The 20,904-nt window shown below is 38.8% G+C and overlaps 7 non-coding genes across 7 annotated transcripts; all 7 read right to left on the bottom strand.

The window, feature by feature from the left end:
• Positions 1-1,557: 1,557 nt before the first annotated feature.
• Positions 1,558-1,630, bottom strand: Trnaf-gaa (transfer RNA phenylalanine (anticodon GAA)). The gene has a single exon. It is a non-coding gene; the product is annotated as a tRNA-Phe (tRNA).
• A 733-nt stretch (positions 1,631-2,363) lies between these two features.
• On the bottom strand, positions 2,364-2,436 carry Trnaf-gaa (transfer RNA phenylalanine (anticodon GAA)). The gene has a single exon. It is a non-coding gene; the product is annotated as a tRNA-Phe (tRNA).
• Positions 2,437-10,263: 7,827 nt separating this feature from the next.
• Positions 10,264-10,336, bottom strand: Trnaf-gaa (transfer RNA phenylalanine (anticodon GAA)). The gene has a single exon. It is a non-coding gene; the product is annotated as a tRNA-Phe (tRNA).
• A 7,446-nt stretch (positions 10,337-17,782) lies between these two features.
• On the bottom strand, positions 17,783-17,855 carry Trnaf-gaa (transfer RNA phenylalanine (anticodon GAA)). Its single transcript has one exon. It is a non-coding gene; the product is annotated as a tRNA-Phe (tRNA).
• A 1,010-nt stretch (positions 17,856-18,865) lies between these two features.
• Trnaf-gaa (transfer RNA phenylalanine (anticodon GAA)) lies at positions 18,866-18,938 on the bottom strand. Its single transcript has one exon. It is a non-coding gene; the product is annotated as a tRNA-Phe (tRNA).
• Positions 18,939-19,364: 426 nt separating this feature from the next.
• Trnaf-gaa (transfer RNA phenylalanine (anticodon GAA)) lies at positions 19,365-19,437 on the bottom strand. Its single transcript has one exon. It is a non-coding gene; the product is annotated as a tRNA-Phe (tRNA).
• A 1,010-nt stretch (positions 19,438-20,447) lies between these two features.
• On the bottom strand, positions 20,448-20,520 carry Trnaf-gaa (transfer RNA phenylalanine (anticodon GAA)). Its single transcript has one exon. It is a non-coding gene; the product is annotated as a tRNA-Phe (tRNA).
• Between the last annotated feature and the right edge of the window lie 384 nt (positions 20,521-20,904).

Here is a 20,904-nt window from a genome sequence, read left to right as displayed (position 1 = left end):
TTTCAATAGAAAGCAGAACTAACAAACTTCCGCAAAATATTCAAATATTCTCTAGCAATTTGTGTGTGTGAGAGAGAGTGGAGGAGGGAGAGGTCAATAAGATACGCAGAGTTTTAGCTTTGAGTTGAAAATAACTCTTTGAAGTCTCCCCCAATTTACCGTTTTATGTCAAGGATACATCTACAATAAGGAAGTCTTTGGCAAGACTAGAAATAACATGGTTTATATACAATGCTCAACATCCGAAATAGCTCGGTTGAGAGAGTATTAGACTGAAGATCCTGGTTTTCGGCAGCTGATGGCTGGTTTGCTTCGCTTTTCTTACAATCAGAATTCATTTTATCCATGAAGAACTATTTCTTTCGCTGATTTTTTCCCCTCATTCATTTCATATCTGATTCGACCCATCTTCGATTCTAGATTGGAAATTAATCCTAAGTCATTCCAAAGTGATGAGAAACTTGAAAATACGGCCAGAATATCGCATTCGCATCCGCAAAAAATAAAATCACTAAAAGTAAACACATAGGAGCTTGAATGTAGTTTCTAGAGAAACGGTTAAATGTTACTATACGGAGAACTATCGAACAAGGCGAATAAATACTGGAGGAAGAAAAAAAGTGTGTGTGTGTGTGTGTGTGTGTGTGTGTGTGTGTGTGTGTGTGTGTGTGTGTGGAGAAATAACACAAAGTCTTTCTAAAACTCCCAGAATGGAAACCTAAACTCGTAAGAGACTTTCCCTCCTCCTATCAATAGTTCCTTTTCTTCTTAATCTCTCCTCCGTCGTTAAAAGAAAATCGAAAATATCAATCATACTTAAATGTAATGTTAATTTTGATTTTAAATGATGCTGAGATTTTCGTTTCTCTGTCTCTATCTCTTCACTCAGGTAAGAGAGTAAGAACACCAGGAAGAAAAGAAAATCTATCATATATAATTCCTAAAGGCTTTAAATGAACATAGATCTACTAATTTCATGATCTCAAATTATGTTGTACTGAGGAGGCCATAACAAGTGCGATATGGCGCTATCTACAACAACTAGGACACTTTAAAAAGTGTCTCTGTTAACTTCTAGCGCTAATCTTTCCGAAGAAAGCTAGGTGAAATAGTTGTAACCTGCAATCGAAGACGGATGGAATGTAATATGAGGTGAAAGAAGAAAGAGATAATAACTGAAAAGAACAGTTACTCATGCCTAAAATAAAATATAAACTAAAAGAGAAATTAGTTGACTAGTGGGAAAATTCAAGGATTTCCGCTGAAGATGCAAGGAATATGGTGCAAAACTGGGCGAAAGAATGAGTCAGAAATCGTTTTTGAGACTGTAATACAAGTCAACACGTGCATGAGGTCTACATAAAATGGATGAATGTTGCTGAAAATTTATGCAATGTATATTCAGTGCACGGCAGAGAAGTGGCTGGAATTTGGAATCGAAGATGCGTCGAATCTTTTTTTAAAATAGAATTGAAAAGATCATTGAAAGGAATAGTTCTTCGTGCATAAAATGAAATTTGAATGAATGAAAAAAAAATTATTAGATCCGCCAACATATGCCGAAACCCGGGATTGAACCGGGAACCTTTAGATCTTCAGTCTAACGCTCTCCCAACTGAGCTATTTCGGCTGGTGTACCGGACAACGTAAAGCTATACATACCATGTGTATTGTATATCAATCAAATTATTTCTGTTCCCACCAACGACTTTTTTATTGCAGATGTTGGACTCTTGGCATAAAACGATAAGTTGGGGGAGACTTTAATGAGTTATATTCAATTCAGGACTTAACCCATTTTTTAAAGTATCCTAGTTATAGATAGTGTCATGGCTGATATAGCTAGAATCTGGAATTGAAGATGAGTCGAATCTGATATGAAATGACCGAAGGGAAATCATCAGTGAAAGGAATAGTTCTCCGTGGATAAAATGAAAGCTGAACGAAAGAAAAAGATAGCGAATCAGCCGCCAAAACCCGAAATAGAATCAGGGACCTTTAGAATAATAAACTGTGGATAGAAGTGAACAGGATCGCAGGTTTACTCAGAATATGCAAGAGTTATGGTGCAAACTCAGTGAAAAGAAGAATAAGAAATCGTTTGAGGCTATAAAACAAATCGTTAAGAAGAAACATGTGAATTGAAACATAGAGAGGTAGAAAGTCGCAGAAAGTAGATGTTAATATAATACTATTAACACAGTGTTTGAGACAGAATCTAGATGGAATAGCTAGAACCTGGAGTTGAAGTTAGGTCGAAAAAGTATCATGAAAGAAATAGTTCAGGACAAAAATAGTTCAAGACAAAAGCAAATTTCGAATGAAAATAGAATATGAAGAATAAAAATAGTCCAGCCACCGGATGCCGAAACCCGGGATTGAACCAGGGACCTTTAGATCTTCAGTCTAACGCTCTCCCAACTGAGCTATTTCGGCTGGTGAGTATTCTTATCTAAACTTTTCATGTCAATCGTATTGTATCTCACAGTATTTTCTTGCCAAAGACGTTTTGCTGTAGATAACGGCTTTTAACATAAGGCGACAAATTGAGAGTGTAAGTGTTTAGCTTGACCCTGCGTGAGATTTGAAACCAAAACAAGCGGGAAATCTTCCAATATCGAGAACGAAATACTTTAGTTCTTTTTGAATTACTTTGTAGAGCCCGGAATATGGTGGCCGAAGTTGAGACGGTATCCCATCATTTCTCACGAAAACATGCGTCCAAGTATTGATGTCCTTTGGGACATGTGAAGCAGCGTTCTGTTGTCTGGGGCTTGCGGGTGACAAATGCGACATGGATGTCCGTAATCGGTGCTCATATTGTGCTGGGTCAGAAAGGTTTTGTGATGAAACAGGTTCGATCATCTGCCTAGGTAAGGTGAGTGTTGTGCCATTGACTAGTTCAGACGGAGTATGTCCAACTCCCTCCTTAACCGTGGATCAAATACCAAGGAGGATGAGAGAGAGATGTTCCAACCAGTTAGTGCAGTCTGGATATGCTTTTATAGCTGCCTTGAGTTGGTGGTGAAAACGTTCGATCATGCCATTTACTGCGGGGCGCTAAGCTGTTGTGCAGGTGTGTTTACACCCGAGGTGACGAGTCAGCTCGGTGAAGAGGTGGGAATCGAACTGACGTCCTCTGTCAGTGGTGATAGTTGCGGGTGGGACAAAACGTGAAACCCAGTGGGATATCAGCGCTTTGGCGACCGTTTCTGCTGAAGTATCTGATAAGGGCCGAGCTTCGGGCCACTGCGAAAAACGATTCACACAGGTGAGCAGGTGTGTACAATTCTGTGAAAGTGGCAGAGGTCCCACGATGTCGATGTATACGTGCTGAAATTGTGCGTCGGGTTTTGAAAAGGAGCCGATCGGTGATTTTATGTGTCAGTAGATTGCCGCTTTTTGGCACGCAACACAGCACTTGGTCCATTCTCTGATATCCTTGTTGATACTGGTCCACACAAAATGGGTCGATATCAGCTTTTGATTGGAACGAATACCAGGATGTGATAGAGAATACAGAGTAGAAAAGACTTCACGACGATGCTTCTGTGGTACATAAGAGCGTTAGCAACCGGCGGAGACATCACACCATATATGGGCCGTAGATGATGGTACCGGAACTTGCTGAGATTTGAGAGATGACGAATTTCGGAGCTTTAGAAGTTCTTCGTCATTCTCCGGGTCAGCTGCTATACGTGGAAGATCAATTGGGGTAGTGGTGTGGATTGCATTGATCTGCGTGCGTGATAGTGCATCGGCTGCTGAGTTGGTCGACCCTTTGATGTGGCGTATATCTGTCGTGCACTGCGGTATGAAGTCGAGGTGTCGGACTTTTCTCGGCGAGTGACGATAAGGCTTGGTATTAAATGCGTACACCAGTGGGGTACAGGATATGCATCACTTACAGTGCATTTATTCAGCGATCGATAATCACTGCAAACTCTCCAATCGGTTGATGATTTTTTTTTGGAACGCAGTGTATTAGCGAGGACCACTTGCTGCTGGACGGGTGGATGATTCCAAGGTCAAGCATGTGCTGGAATTCTAGCTTGACGGCCTTGAGACGATCTGGTGGTAACCTTCGGGGTCGTGCAGCAACAGGTAGACCGCTGGTCTTGATGTGGTGAGTGACTTCATGTTTGATCGGCTGACTATGGAATACTGGTCAAGCGACATCCGGATATTCTTTCAGGAGAGCGCTGTGATGAGTTGTTGTTGTTAGCAAAATAGTTGGGCTGACTGTGGCCATACGAGCGACTATACCGCGTACAGTGAGCTGTGTGATGCTGTCAACAAGTCTTCTGTGTTTAATGTCTACCAGGAGACCGAAATGATGCAGGAAATCGGCTCATAAGAAAGGGGTCGGCAGTTTAGCTATGATAAATACCCACTGGAAGGTGCGGCGAAGTCCTAAGTTTAGCGTTAGGGACTGTTCCCCGTAGGTTGAAATCGGTGAGAGGTTAACTGCATGAAGACAGACTGGTGTCTCTTTTCTTTTGCCTGAAGTGCTGGAAACAGGGATTATGCTGACTTCCGTGCCGGTGTCAACAAGGAAATGTGGAGGGCTGTAGGTTTGGAGAATGTCGGAGTAGTGAGATTGGTGCGACTTACAAGAAGATTCAAGAATTCGTTCCCTTTCGCTGCTGACCAACTTCCTAGCTACACCACAGCGAAATTCCTGTCTACAGCTAGACCACAGCGAAATTCCTGTCATGAATCCAGCCCTACACATGAAGCTTATTTGTAGTGAGTCGCTGAAAATTGATGTGATATATTTTTATTAATATTTAGCAGAAGCAACTGAGTGGCTCAAGGGCCGAGAGTCTCGTATGTTGGCACTTGTGGAGCCTAATACAAATATACATACACTCGTATTTTGAGTTCTATTTTTCCTGTTAGCATCACATTACTTGTTAAATATTATAAATCCAATGGAAGGAAAGGCGGGTGGAATCCGGGATGAAATGAATGGAAGTAAAATCATTGAAAGGAACTGTTGGTCAAGCATAGACTAAAACTAGAATATGAAGAACGAAAGAAAAAAACGGGATTAAATCAGAGACCTTTAGATCTTCAATCTAACGCTCTCCCAAGTGAGCTATTTTGGCTGGTGAACACGACGATTGCCGAAACTTTCCGTGTCACGCGTAATGATTATCAATCAAATAAATTTTATTCCTGCCAAAGACATTTTTATTGTAAATGTTGGTAAATTGGGAGAGACTTTAATGAATTATATTCAACTCGAAGCTAAAACTCTACGTATTTTATTGACTTCACCGGCCAGAGTTTCAACAGAAAGCAGAACGTAATAAACTTCGGTAAAATATTCAGATATTCTCTAGCAATTCGTGACTTTGTGGGGGGGGGGGGCGTGTGCGTGTGCGTTTGCGCGCGCCTGCGTATATGTGTGTAACTCAGAGAAAGAAAGAGAGAGAGATAGAGAGAACTTTGTGAGTGCTTCAGAGAGAGCAAGTAGAAAAGAGTTCTCAATAATGACTTATTATATCATACTAGAAAACAAAACTTCAGAAATTGTTACCCCGTGTTTTCCAATCATGACCTTCGGTCAACAATACATCAGCGGTTACCTGGTTTTATTTTTAGAGTTACTCACCAATGGAGAAATAATCATTTTCTAACGTAGAGACTAGGCTCTTTCGTTGAAATTTATACAGCGTCAAAAGTATAGTCCAATATGTATGTATCTTACATTTGTGTAGATCTGTACGTATACATGTATTTAATAATGTACATATGCATGCATACAAGCATATATGCATGTACATATACACACACACACGCACACAACACACACACACACACACACAGATGAATGCAGATACGGATGTCATGCCTTATGTAGATCATAATATCTGCTACACTGACGCAATGTTTTACATATTTTCACAGTGTCTCTAATAACTTCTAGCGCTAATCTTTTCAGAGATTTCAGAAAAAAAAAATGAAAAGTGGAAAAATTCAAGGATTTCCTCTGAAGACGCAAGACTTCTGGCACAAACTGGGCGAAAGGTAGATTCAGAAATCATTTGAGATCGCAAGATAAGTCGTAAAGAGCGTGAGGTTTATAGAAAAGATGGAAGAAACACGGAAAAATTTATGTCGCATAATTCTAAAATTTAACGTTTGACAGACAAACTAGGTGAAATAGTTGGAACCTAGAAGCGAAGATGGGTCGAATCTGATACGAAATGAAAGACGAAAAATGACCATTGAGAGGAACAGGTCCTCATGCCTAAAATATATTTGAACGAAAAAAAGAATCCAAACAGCCACTAGATGCCGAAACTCAGAACTGAATCAGAGACCTTTAGATTTTCAGTCTAGCCATCTCCCAACTGAGCTAGTTCGGTTGGCGGTAACAATACTCTCAACAATCAATCTCGCTGTGTTTTAAGAAAAATCAAGCTTTTGTTTTAAGCAAAAACAAAAATGCAGATAGCGGATAAAAAGTGAAAATTTTGCAGGATGTTCTCTGAAGCTGCAAGGCACATGGTTTCTGAATCCACCTTTCGCCCAGTTTGTGCCAGAAGCCTTCAGAGGAAATCATTGAATTGTTCCACTTTCATTTTCTTTTTCTGAAATCTCTGAAAAGATTAGCGCTAGAAGTTATTAGAGACACTGTGAAAATATGTAAAAGGAAAATGATGGATGAAAAGTGGAAAAATTCAAGGCTTCTAGCACAAACTGAGCGAAAGGTGGATTCAGAAATCATTTGAGACTGCAAGATAAGTCGTAAAGAACGTGAGGTTTATACATAAGATGGAAGAAACACGCAAAAAGTTATGTAACATAATTCTAAAAATCTAACGTTTGACAGACAAACTAGATGAAATAGTTGGAAGCGAGAGTCGAAGATGGGTCGAATCCGATATGAAATGAAAGACGAAAAAAGATCATTGAGAGGAACAGGTCATCAGACCTAAAATAAAATTTGAACGAAAACAGACCACCCAAAGGTTTCCGAAACGTAGGATTGAACCAGGGTTTTTTAGATTTCCAGTTTAATGCTCTCCCGGTTGAGCTATTTCGGCTGGTGTCGCGGTGCTTTAAGAAAAATCAAGCTGTGTTTTAAGAAAAAATCAGAAATGCAGCTAGCAGATGAAAAGTGAAAAAGTTCAAGGATTTCTTCTGAAGATGCAAGGCATATGGTGCAAAACTGGGCGAATGATGGCGACAGAAATCGTTTTTGAGATTGTAATACAAGTCGTGAAGTGCATTAGGACTATACATAAAATAGAAGAAAGTTACTGAAAACTGATGTAATATTATAACTTCAGTGGGAAATTTTCTGCTGTTCCTGCCACCTACGGTAGCTTTCCGTGTGTGTGAGAGAGAGAGGGGAGGAGGGAGAGAGAGAGAGGGGGGGGAGAGGGAGAGAGAGAGAGGGAGAGAGAGAGAGAGGGAGAGAGGGAGAGAGAGAGGGAGAGAGAGAGGGAGAGAGAGAGAGAGGTGGAGGGAAGGAGGGAAGGAGGGAGGGAGTTTGCCAAGAAATAGAAGTGTGAGTTCCTTTAAGTGTGTGCGTGTGTGTGTTATATCAATCAAATTATTTGTACTCCGGCCAAAAACTTATTCTTTGTATGCCTAGTACTTATTCTCTCAGTCACTTTTGCCGAACCGCTAAGTTACGGGGACGTAAACATACCACCATCGGTTGTCAAGCGATGTTGGGGGAACAACCACAGACACACAAATATATACACACACATGCATATATACGACGGGCTTCTTTCAGTTTCCCTCTACCAAATTCATTTTGGTCGGCCCAAGGCTATAGTAGAAGACACTTGCCCAAGGTGCCACGCAGTGGGAATGAACCCAGAACCATGTGGTTGGTAAGGAAGCTATTTATCACACAGCCATTCGAAACGCCGGTGTTAAAACGGGGGTAGCTGATGAAGGAAAATGTTCTCTATGTGGCTTGTGTGTTTTCTGTACTTTGGTTATTATTATTTTCTTGTCTACGTTTTGTTTGCAACGTCCTGTACCCAGATATGCACCTATATATACAGGTAAACGTAGGTATGCACACACATGTACGTATATATGCATATACTCATTTATTATTTGTTTATATATATATATATATATATATATAGCAATGAGAAAATGGAGGAGAATATGCGGTATCCATCGACTTGCAGACAATGTATTCCGTTGATTAATCTGCTTATTTTATAACTAAATTGACAAAAAACACAGTATACAGACACTTATGACATACCATGTCAAATTAATATATATATATATATATATATATATATATATATATATATATATATATATATATATATATATATATATATATAATAAAACAGAGTTTATGTGTGTGTGTGTGTGTGTGTGTGTGTGTGTGTGTGTGTGTGTGTGTGTGTGTGTGTGTGTGTGTGTGTGCGTATGTATCTTACGGATTCGAAAACTGAGTAGCCGATTTTGACGTATGAGGTATCAAAAGATTCAGTAGTCCTTTCACTACAAAATAAAGTATGTTTTTTGCACAACTTCTTTTTACTACAAAAACAACCTTGAAAACGAGCTCAGGACGCTCAATTTTGAGTCTTTAGCTAAGGGGAGCAACTCTTCCTGAACAATCTTAAAATACATAGTTTTACCAGGAAATGAAACTTCGAAAATATACCGTCAACTTTATTAGTATTCTTTTCTTTTTTTCGCCCTTTTTTTTTAAAGCCTAGCCAGGCTCATAGGCCCGGTTTCCCGGTTCCTATGGCGTATGTGTTCCCCCCCCCCCAACTGGACGAGATGCCAGTCCATCGCAGCGTTACCTAAGAAACAGGAAGAAAGAGTGAGAGAAAGTTGGGGCGAGAGAGTACAACAGGGGTCACCACCACCCCCTGCCGGATCCTCGCGAAGCTGTAGGTGTTTTCGCTCAATAAATACACACAACGCCTGGTCTGGGAATCGAAACCGCGATCCTCCGACCGCGAGTCCGCTGCCCTAACCACTGGGCCATTTATTAGTATTATTTAGTAAATAATCTTTTAATGTGAAGTATGTTTGTCTGTTTTGTTTAACCCAGAGTTGCCTCTCGTGTAGTAGACCCATCGCATAGTTTTTTTGTTTTTTTTTGTTTTTTTTTTTCTACCTGAAATACTGTAAATCTGTCTTTCTTTTTATGAGAGATTTGGCTGCTATTTGAAGTAGCTCAAGTTACCATAGAGACATCTCTCTGAGTGTTTATTTTTGTTGTGGTGAAAAAAATACTTTTTCTCAGAATATTTTGCACAATGATTTTTTAAAGAAATCTGGACATCTTTCTTACTGCTAACCATTCAACTTCAAATTACAATTGTTAGTTGTTTGAAGTCAAGTAGATTGAGATGTACATATAGTGTTATCATATAGAGTGGAAGTTCAATATGAACTTTTGAACTCATTATCTTGTTAGTAATCTATTACCTTTAATTCGAAGCCATTAACTCTTTAAATATTCTTTTACTGGGTTTAGTCTTTCCACTGGGGTATCACCTTCAAAACTTTAATCGATCATACTGACCTCAGTACGTATTTCAATCTGGCATTTATTTTATAGATCTCTGATTGATGGACTGCTAACTTTGAGATATAGTGGGACATTATTTAACAACAAATGCAAACACTCGCGCGCACGCACATTAGGTCTAAGAATGACTTTGTGGTTTAGAAGTTTGCTTCCCAACCACATGGTTCCACGTTCAGTCCCTCTACATAGTACCTTGGGCGAGTATTTTCTACTATAGCCCTAGGCCAACCACAGACTCGGTGACTGAATTTGGTAAACGGAAGCTGAAGCGTTGTTCATCAGAAAATTACCGAAAAACATGTTTATAAGGAGTCGTTTATTTCATACACCTCGTGTGACGATTCTGCCCACAAGAAAGGAACAAATAATACAATGTGGCTGTAGTTCATAACACCCGGGCAACGCCAGCATGCATTGCTAGTGTGTGTGTGTGTGTGTGCGTGTGTGTGTGTGTATGTGTGTGTGTGTGTGTGCATATAGGGAGATAGATATGCATGTACATGCGCGTACGTATTTCCATGTTGCCCATCACGTCCGGATGACTTAGGATCAATTTGCAATATATTTCATCTCCTCGTGGCACCTTAGACAAGCTAGATGAAATCGCAGGAACCTGGAATCGAAGATGGGTCGAATCCGATATGAAATAAAGAACGAAAAAATCAGCGAAAGGAATAGTTCTTCGTGATGAATTTTGAACGAAAAAATGAGCCACAAACTGCCGAAACCCGGGATCGAACCAGGGACCTTTAGATCTTCAGTCTAACGCTCTCCCAACTGAGCTATTTCGGCTGGTAAGCGCGGTTCTCAAAACTATCTATTTCACGCGTATTGTATATCAATCAATTTTTACTGTCGTTATTGGATCTTTTACATAAAAGGTGTATTGGAGGAGTCTTTACTATTAAACCAAATGTTTGGAAAACAACCATACTTTTCATACTAATAAAATGTAATTATTTTTGATAATTTTAATCCTCCATATTATTCCTAAAAAATTGAAAATTTTTCGTGCGATATACACCACAAAAACTATATAATATATACATCAACTCAGAACTTCACTTCTACATATTTTACTGACTCCAGCACCGAGTTTCAGCAGAAAGCAGAACGTAATAAAGTTTCGCAAAATATTCAAATATTCTCTGTGTATTCATGTCTGTGTGAGTGAGTGCGCGAGAGAGTATGGCAGGGGAGGTTGTGTGAGCAGCTGAGAGAGAACAAGGAGAAAACAGTGCTCGGTAATTGATTCTTATATTGGTTTCAAATTTTAGCCCTAGGCCAGTAATTTCGAAGAAGCGTTAAGCAGATTACATCGATTCCAGGTATCAACTGGTACTTATTTTATCGACCCCGAAAGGATGAAAAGCAAAGTCGACCTCGGCGGAATAAATATCTTCACCAGCCGAAATAGCTCAGTTAGGAGAGCGTTAGACTGAAGATCTAAAGGTCCCGGGTTTCGGCATCCGGTGGCTGGTCTGCTAATTTTTTTCCTTTTCGTTCTTCATATTCTGTTTTCATTCATGTTTTAGCCTACTCCTGACCAACTGTTCTTTTCAATGATTTTATTTGCATTCATTTCATCCCGGATCCCAACTACCTTTCATTCCTCTGGATATGTATTATATTACAGATATGGTGATAAGTGCCCTCGCACAAAAGTCTAATTGTAACACTGAAAATGTCATTACAGTATTAAATATTAGACATGATGTCGAAACTATTGCGTCATCTATACAAAGGATAATCCTGTGGATACAAAATATAAGCTACAACACGTTACGAAATGTTCCAATAATTATAAGATTTCTGTTTATAATAACTGGAGTACTTGGTAACGCGTTGAACTGCTACGGTGCCAATCTTGAGAATCTGGTGTGTATGTGTACGCGCGAATGAAAGAGAGGTGTGTGAGCAAGTAGAAAAGAGGACTCCGTAATGACATTGCACGTGAGACTAAAACTTCAGAAATCGTTACTCCGAGTTTTCCATCTGTCACCTTCGCTCAACAATATATATGATTACTTGGTTTTAATCTTTCTAATTAAATGTTAAAATAATCATTTTCTAGCCTAGAGATTAGACTCTTTCATTGGAATTTACACAGCGATGTAAGAAATGTACGCACGTGTGCATGTATTAATAAACATATCTATACATGCACATATGCCTGTACATGTGTTTGCACACAGGAACAGATGCGTGCAAATATGAATGTCATTTCATTTGTACATTATAATATATGTTATACTTATTCAATGTGTTATATATTTTCAGTGTTTTTAATAGCTTGTAACTGTAATATCTTGATTAGGCGAGTTCTTTTTGGTTTTGCGAAACCCAGATTCTCAAGATTGATACAGAGGCAGTTCGTCACGATACTTAAGTGCTCCAGTAATTACAAATAAAAATCTTATGATTATTGGTGCACTTTGTAACGTGTTGCAGCTTATATTTTGTTTGTATTCACAGGATTATCTTTTGTGTGGATTTCGTTATAGCCTCGACGTCATGGACTATATGTAATCTGAACCTTCCCCCCCCCCCCCCCACCTTATTTATTAAAGTTTTTTTTTACGGAATCCCACGTTTTAGGCTATGGAGATTCCGATTCTGAAAAAAAAAATTTTGAAAAATTTCACCTCCCCCCCACCACCAAGCAGGCTATTTACATGCTAGAAATAACAGCCAAATCTCACAAAACTAGTGTTAGGGTTAGGGTTATGGTCAGAGTTAGGGTTAGGGTTAGGGTCAGGATTACGGTCAGGGTTAGGGTTAGGGTTAGGGTTAGGGTTAGGGTTAGGGTTTGAGTTAGGGTTAGGTTTACCCTGTGGATCTATATAAAACCGGGGGGGGGGGGGTCGAAATTTTGAAATTGAGATTTTTGAAAAAATTTTTTCAGAATCGGAATCTCCATAGCCTAAAACGTGGGATTCCGTAAAAAAAAAACAAAATTTAAAAGGGGGGGGTATACCCAGATTACATATACTCCATCTCCACCAAAAGTTTAAATGGTGAATAGGAAATAGATAGAATCCTCGAGAGATACTAGGCTTGTGGTGCAAATTGGGTGAAAGATATAAGCAGAGATAGTTTGAGACTAATGGAAGTCGTAAAAAAGAAACATGAGGCTTAGACAAAAATTGGTAGTAAGTCGCTGAAAATTGATGTAAAATATTACATCTTTATTAATATTTAGCAGAAACAACAGAGTGACTCTAGGTCCGAGACTTTTGTGCGAGGGCACTTATCACCATACCTGTAATAAAATACATAACCAGAGGAATGAAAGGTAGTTGGGATCCGGGATGAAATGAATGCAAATAAAATCATTGAAAAGAACAGTTGGTCAGGACTAGGCTAAAACATGAATGAAAACAGAATATGAAGAAGGAAAAGGAAAAAAATAAGCAGACCAGCCACCGGATGCCGAAACCCGGGATTGAACCAGGGACCTTTATATCTTCAGTCTAACGCTCTCCCAACTGAGCTATTTCGGCTGGTGATGATATTGTCGTACATTATCGATTTCTAGAAACTTGTAATAATAGATTCCATCCAGGCATGGGAAATGAAAAGCTATACTGTACCAAATTAACTCAGAGATCATCAGCTTCTTAAACATGACTCAGTCCTTTGAGTTCAATGACAGGTGGCTTTGATGGTCCTGGGGTTTGTGAGTAATGGGGCCCTCTCACTTCTTTCTGTAGGGTTTTAGGATCAATGCCACCATCTACATTGAAGTGATGGACCTAGTGGTTAAGTCCTGGATTAAGTGGGTGATTTAAGAAAGGTCAGACATGTCGTATCAGGACTCTGCTCCATTTCACAGGGCTCTTTCATTTCTGTTTGTCTCTCTCTCTCTATCTCTCTCTCTCTCTCTCTCTCTATCTCTCTTTCTCTCTCTCTCTCTCTCTCTCTCTCTCTCTCTCTCTCTCTCTCTCTCTCTCTCTCTCTCTCTCTCTCTCTCTCTCTGTATATATATATATATATATATATATATAAAGTGTAGTATATTGCCACTTAAGTGTGGCTGACCCCTAGGGGTGGATGTTACTGTTGCTTTTAGCCCCAGGAGGACATCTCCTCCAGCTGATGTCCTCCTGGGGCTAAAAGCAACAGTAACATCCACCCCTAGGGGTCAGCCACACTTAAGTGGCAATATACTACACTTTATCGTGCAGTTACTGTTAATACTTCATTTAGAGAATTAACATTGTATATATATATATATATATATATATATATATATATATATATATATATATATATATATATATATATTATATATACGTATATGTTGTACAATGAAGACAAGTGCTCAACACTTCATTGGTGGATATAATTTCTTTATTTATGAATTAAGGCTACTATTGGTTTCATGTTAAGAAAAGTAGGTATATATCCTAGTGTCTTGGCAATTTTCCCAGCCAATCACATGGAGAATGGAGTTCACCTTCATTCTGGAAAACACAGTTTTTTATATATATATATATATATATATATATATATATATATATATAAACTGTGTTTTCCAGAATGAAGGTGAACTCCATATATATATATATATATATATAAGACCCTGGATTTCTCATCAGTTCGTCACAGTTGTTTCCTTTTTCACTAATCTTTGACATTAAGTTGACATATTCAGAGCATCTCATTTTAACTATTCCGCATAATTTTCCCGCCAAGACTTCAATAAAAGGCAAGCTTAGCAGGACAGACATGATAATCCTACTCAGATCATTATATCTTGCATTTTATTGACGTCTTGACTGGGACATTTCACCAGCATTCTCAGATATTGTGTCGTTATGTCCTACATACTACAGTAGATTATTATATTTGTATCTCAGGATTATCTTTTATGTGAATTTCGTTCTAGGCACGACATCATGTCTCAGGTAGGTACTAAAGTGATGACTTTTTCGGAGGTTTTTTTTTTTATGTTAAGATTAGAACGAAAGGAAGAAATATCGTTAAGACGATAAAAATAACAATGATGATGATGATGATATTTATCATCATGTTATTATTATTATTATTAATATTTTATATTTGACTTTTGTTTTGCATTTGTACTAGTTGGATCCAAGTCTCACCCAGAGACCTCAAGAGACAACAAGTTAGAAGTTCATGTAGGTGTTATGCCTAGAGTACCATATATTTGGATTTGTACATAGTGTTGTTCTAGAGAATGTTTAAGAAACCATAAGAAAATTATGTGTTTGTTTTAAAATTTGAGATCACATAGACAGTATTTTACGTAGGATATGGGCAGTTCCCATGAGCACTATCTTTTGAACTTCAGCCATTTTGGGGTTTCCTGGTATCTGAGTTAGGTAGTAATCAGCCCGTAATCTTAGATATCCACAAGTTTTCAGCAGTCTTTCAAGTGCTTAGAACCCTCCTAATAATCCTTGTTGTCCCTATGAGACAAACGTTCTGTTGGAGCTCTACCGGACTCAGCAGTTAACCGGATCCGTCCCACGCGCGACAGCAGGTGTTCAACATAAACCCACAAGACAGAAATACTCGGGCACTGGACGAGAACGTGCAAGCCCGGCTGACTGCACTCCCGTGCCTATAAAGTTTATCCCAAACAAGCAGTGCCTCGCGGTAGCACCGCCAGCCCAAGGATTTCTGGAAATTATCCATAGGCCCCGGCCCAAAAGTTCTCCGGAACAAACCAGCCAACTCATTCTCGTTGACACCCAGAGTCTCTCCGATAACGTCGTCGCATTTACCCACCACAAACCCTCTTCAGAACGTCTGAGTGGAACTTCCACCGACCGTACTGTCCGACTGGCAGAGAAGTAAGAGCGCCTGGCGGCACTCTTGGTGCCAGGCGCCCTGTCTCCGTCTAAGTTTGATCCCGGACTGCAGCTCAATCAAAGAGACGGGATGCTGGAAATCGTGTCTGACAAACGGCGACCACATCTGCTCACCGTCTAAGAAACGCTGGAGATACCGCTGCCTCAGCGCATCTCTGCGCATCGATAGCCACAGTATACCCAGCCCCCCACCCACCCCATTTAGCGGATTTAGCAAATAGAGCGCCTGACCAGTGGAACGTGTCCCTTCCACAGAAAACGGAAGAGTAGGTGCTCCATTTTGGTAAGACAAGAACCGGGAGAGGGCACGTCGGTGAAGCGGTAGTAAGTGACCGATGCGAATAATAAACTGTGGATAGAAGTGAACAGGATCACAGGTGTTCTCAAAAGATGAAAGAGTTGTGATGCAAGCTCAGTGAAAAGAAGAATAAGAAATCGTTTGAGGCTATAAAACAAATCGTGAAGAAGAAACATGTGAACTGAGATAGTCGCAGAAAATAGATGTTAATATAATAATATTAACACAGTGTTTGAGACAGAATCTAGATGGAATAGCTAGAACCTGGAGTTGAAGTTAGGTCGAAAAAGTAGCAATGAAAGGAATAGTTCAGGACAAAAATAGTTCAAGACAAAAGCAAATTTCGAACGAAAATAGAATAAAAATAGTCCAGCCACCGGATGCCGAAACCAGGGATTGAACCAGGGACCTTTGGATCTTCAGTCTAACGCTCTCCCAACTGAGCTATTTCGGCTGGTGAATGTTTTTATCTAAACTTTCTATGTCAATCGTATTGTATCTCACAGTACATTCTTGCCAAAGATATTTTGCTGTAGATAACGGCTTTTAACAAAAGGCGACAAACTGAGAGTATTTTAATCGATTATATATATCAAACACAATACTAGATTTCATTGACCCCAGTAGCCGGGGTTACCGATGAAATCAGAACGTAAGTACTGCAAAGAATTTAAAGTGGCTGTCTACGAATTCATGTGTACGCCTTTTTACGTGTGTGTGTGTAAGAGAGAGAGAGAAAGAGAGAGAGAGAGAGAGAGAGAGAGAGAGAGAGAGAGAGAGAGAGAGAGAGAGAGAGAGAGAGCATTTGAGTGAGAAGAAGCAGAAAAGAAATTGTTGCTCTGAGTTTTCCGTTCCTGACATTCGATCAAAAATATATGTATGTGAGTTTTCCTGTTTTTATTTTTCGCATAACTCACCAGTGGAGAAATAATCATTTTCTAGTCATGAGACGAGGCGCTTTATTGAAATTTACGCAGTACCAATAGCATAATCTAATACGTACGAGGGAGTGCTGAAAAGTTCTTGGCTTTGGGTAAAAGAAAATACAGGAGGATCAGTTAATTATGATTTTATTCAACATATTCCCCTCTCAGACTCACACACTTACTGCAGCAGTCCTTCTTTCAGTTCCTATCTACCAAATCCATTCACAAGGCTTTAGTCAGCTTGAGTTTACAGCAGAAGACATTAGCCCAAGGTGTCACACAGTGGGAGTGAACCCCAAACTGTGTGGTTGGGAGGCAAGTTCTTACTACACAGCGATGCTAAGCTTCTTGAACGTTTTACTTGTTTTCACAGCATCATTAATAGCTTGTAAATGTAATCTCTTGATTAAGCGAAATCTTTCTGGTTTTGCGTAACCCAGCAAGATTAGTACCGATGCAATTCGTCGCGTTACAAGTAGAAATCTGATGATTATTGCAGCACTTGGTAACGTGCTGCAGTTTATATTCTGTATCCACGGGATTATCCTTCGTATGGATGTCGTTATAGCATCGACACTATGTCTAATATATTAAGTAATACCGTAATGACATTTTCAGTGTCACAGTAAGAATAAAAAGAGAAAAAAATGTCGTTAAGACGATTAAAAAAGTGGTTTTTGTTTTAAGGAAAAAAATGTAAATGGTGAATGAGAAATAAACAAAATCCTCGAGAGATATAAGGTTTGTAGTGCAAGCTAAGTGAAAGGTGTTGTCAGAAATCGTTTGAGACTGTAATGAAAGTCTTGAAAAAGAAACATGAAGCTTAGACAAAAATTGGTAGTGAGTCAGTGAAAATTGTTGTAAATTATAATTGTATTAATATTTAGCAGAAGCAATAGAGTGGCCCAACGGCCGACAGTCTCATGCGTTAGCACTTGTGGAGCCTAATACAAATATACATACACTCATATTATGAGTTCTATTTTTTTTTTATTTGCATCACCATACTTGTAATATAATATTATAAATCCAGTGGAATGAAAGGTGAGCGGAATCCGGGATGAAATGAATGAAAATAAAATCATTGAAAGGAACTGTTGGTGAAACCTAGACTAAAACTTGAATGCGCAGAACGGAAGAAGAAAAAAAAAAGAAAAGCAGACCAGCCACCGGATGCCGAAACCCGGGATTGAACCAGGGACCTTTAGATCTTCAGTCTAACGCTCTCCCAACTGAGCTATTTCGGCAGGTGAATGGTTTTGTCTAACCTTTCCGTGTCAATCGCATTGTATATCAAACCACATTCTTTTCACAGACAGGTGAAAGCAAATAGAAATGATTACACAGAAATGATTTATATTATTGAAGAAACCAAAACTTGAGAAATCGTCAACCCGACTTTTCCATCCATCACCTTCGCTCAACAATTTATGTATCATCACTTGGTTTTAATTTTTCAAATTACTCCCCAATGGATAAATATTTTCACAGAGTTTGCAGCTGTAATCTCTTGATTGAGCGAGTTCTTTCTTGTTTTGTAAAAAGCAGATTCTCAAGATTGGCACCGTAGCAGTTCAACGCGTTACCAAGTTCTCCAGTTATTATAAACAGAAATCTTATAATTATTGGAACATTTCGTAACGTGTTGTAGCTTATATTTTGTATCCACAGGATTATCCTTTGTATAGATGACGCAATAGTTTCGACATCATGTCTAATATTTAATACTGTAATGACATTTTCAGTGTTACAATTAGAAAAACGAAAAGAGAAAGAATGTCGTTATGACGATTAAAAAAATGAAGTGCTTTTGTTTTAAGAAAACAAATGTAAATGGTGAAAAAGAAATATACAGAAACCTCGAGAGAGGCTTGTAGCGCAAACTAGGTAGAAGGTATTGTCAGAAACAACTTGAAATTGTAATGGAAATCGTAAAGAAGGATCATGATGTAATATAATAAGACAAAAATTGATGTAATATAAGATATTTTTATTAGTATTTAACAGAAGCAATAGAGTGACTCAAGGGCCGGGAGTTTCATACGTTGGCACTTACGAAGCTTAATAAAAATATACATACACTCAAATTTTGAGTTAAATTTTTCCTGTTTGCATAAGGAATATAACAAATCCAATGGAATGAAAGGCAGGTGGAATACGGGATGAAATGAATGCAAATAAAATCATTGAAAGGATTAGTTGGTCAGGTCTAAATTAAAATTTGAACGAAAGAAAAAAACGTAGTCCAGCCACCGTATGCCGAAACCCGGGATTAAACCAGGGACCTTTAGATCTTCAGTCTAACGCTCTCCCAACTGAGCTATTTCGGCTGGTAATAGGATCTGTCTAAACTTTCCATGTCAGTCATATTGCATTTCAAAATACAATTCTTGCCCCAGTACTCAGAGTTACCGACGAAAGCAGAACGTAAGTACTGCAAAGAAATTAAAGTGGCTCTCTACGAATTCATATGTGCTCCTTTGCGTGTGTATGTGCGTGCGCGTGAAAGAGAGGGAGGGGGAGGTGCGTGAGCAAGTAGAAAAGAGTACTCAGTATTGACATTATACGAGAGACCAAAACTTAAGAAATCATAACTCCGAGTTTTCCAGAGGAATGAAAGGTAGCTGGGATCTGGGATGAAATGAATGCAAATATAATCATTGAAAAGAACAGTTGGTCAGGCCTAGAACTACAACATGAAGGAAAACAGAATATGAAGAAGGAAAAGGAAAAAAATAAGCAGACCAGCCACCGGATGCCGAAACCCGGGATAGAACCAGGGACCTTTAGATCTTCAGTCTAACGCTCTCCCAACTGAGCTATTTCGGCTGGTGACTGATTTTATCTAACCTTTCCATGTCAATCGCATTGTATATCAAACCACATTCTTTTCACAGACAGGAGAAAGCAAATAGAAATGATAACACAGAAATGATTTATATTATTGAGGAAACCAAAATTTGAGAAATCGTCAACCCGACTTTTCCATCCATCACCTTCGCTCAACAATTTATGTATCATCACTTGGTTTTAATTTTTCAAATTACTCCCCAATGGATAAATATTTTCACAGAGTTTGCAGCTGTAATCTCTTGATTGAGCGAGTTCTTTCTTGTTTTGTGAAAACCAGATTCTCAAGATTGGCACCGTAGCAGTTCAACGCGTTACCAAGTACTCCAGTTATTATAAACAGAAATCTTATAATTTTTGGAACATTTCGTAACGTGTTGTAGCTTATATTTTGTATCCACAGGATTATCCTTTGTATAGATGACGCTATAGTTTCGACATTATGTCTAATATTTAATACTGTAATGACATTTTCAGTGTTACAATTAGAAAAACGAAAAGAGAAAGAATGTCGTTATGACGATTAAAAAAATGAAGTGCTTTTGTTTTAAGAAAACAAATGTAAATGGTGAAAAAGAAATATACAGAAACCTCGAGAGAGGCTTGTAGCGCAAACTAGGTAGAAGGTATTGTCAGAAACAATTTGAAATTGTAATGGAAATCGTAAAGAAGGATCATGATGTAATATAATAAGACAAAAATTGTTGTAACATAAGATATTTTTATTAGTATTTAACAGAAGCAATAGACTGACTCAAGGGCCGGGAGTTTCATACGTTGGCACTTACGAAGCTTAATAAAAATATACATACACTCAAATTTTGAGTTAAATTTTTCCTGTTTGCATAAGGAATATAACAAATCCAATGGAATGAAAGGCAGGTGGAATACGGGATGAAATGAATGCAAATAAAATCATTGAAAGGATTAGTTGGTCAGGCCTAAATTAAAATTTGAACGAAAGAAAAAAACGTAGTCCAGCCACCGGATGCCGAAACCCGGGATTGAACCAGGGACCTTTAGATCTTCAGTCTAACGCTCTCCCAACTGAGCTATTTCGGCTGGTAATGTCCATTATCTAAACTTTCCATATCAGTCATATTGCATTTCAAAATACATTCTTCCCAAACACGTTTTCTTGTAGACATGGCTTTTAATATAAGGCGACACATTGAGAGTGATTTAATCGATTGTATCAACCTCGGTACTACAGATTTCATTGCCCCAGTACTCAGAGTTACCGACGAAAGCAGAACGTAAGTACTGCAAAGAAATTAAAGTGGCTCTCTACGAATTCATATGTGCTCCTTTGCGTGTGTAGTGTGCGTGCACGTGAAAGTGAGGGAGGGGGAGCTGCGTGAACAAGTAGAAAAGAGAACTCAGTAATGACATTGTACGAGAGACTAAAACTTAAGAAATCATTACTCCGAGTTTTCCAGAGGAATG

This window comes from Octopus bimaculoides, chromosome 6 (assembly GCF_046866305.1).
Source record: "Octopus bimaculoides isolate indiv1 chromosome 6, ASM4686630v1, whole genome shotgun sequence".
NCBI lineage: Eukaryota > Metazoa > Mollusca > Cephalopoda > Octopoda > Octopodidae > Octopus > Octopus bimaculoides.
The sequence above is the reverse complement of the archived record's forward strand: the minus strand, read 5'-3'. Positions and strand labels throughout refer to the sequence as shown.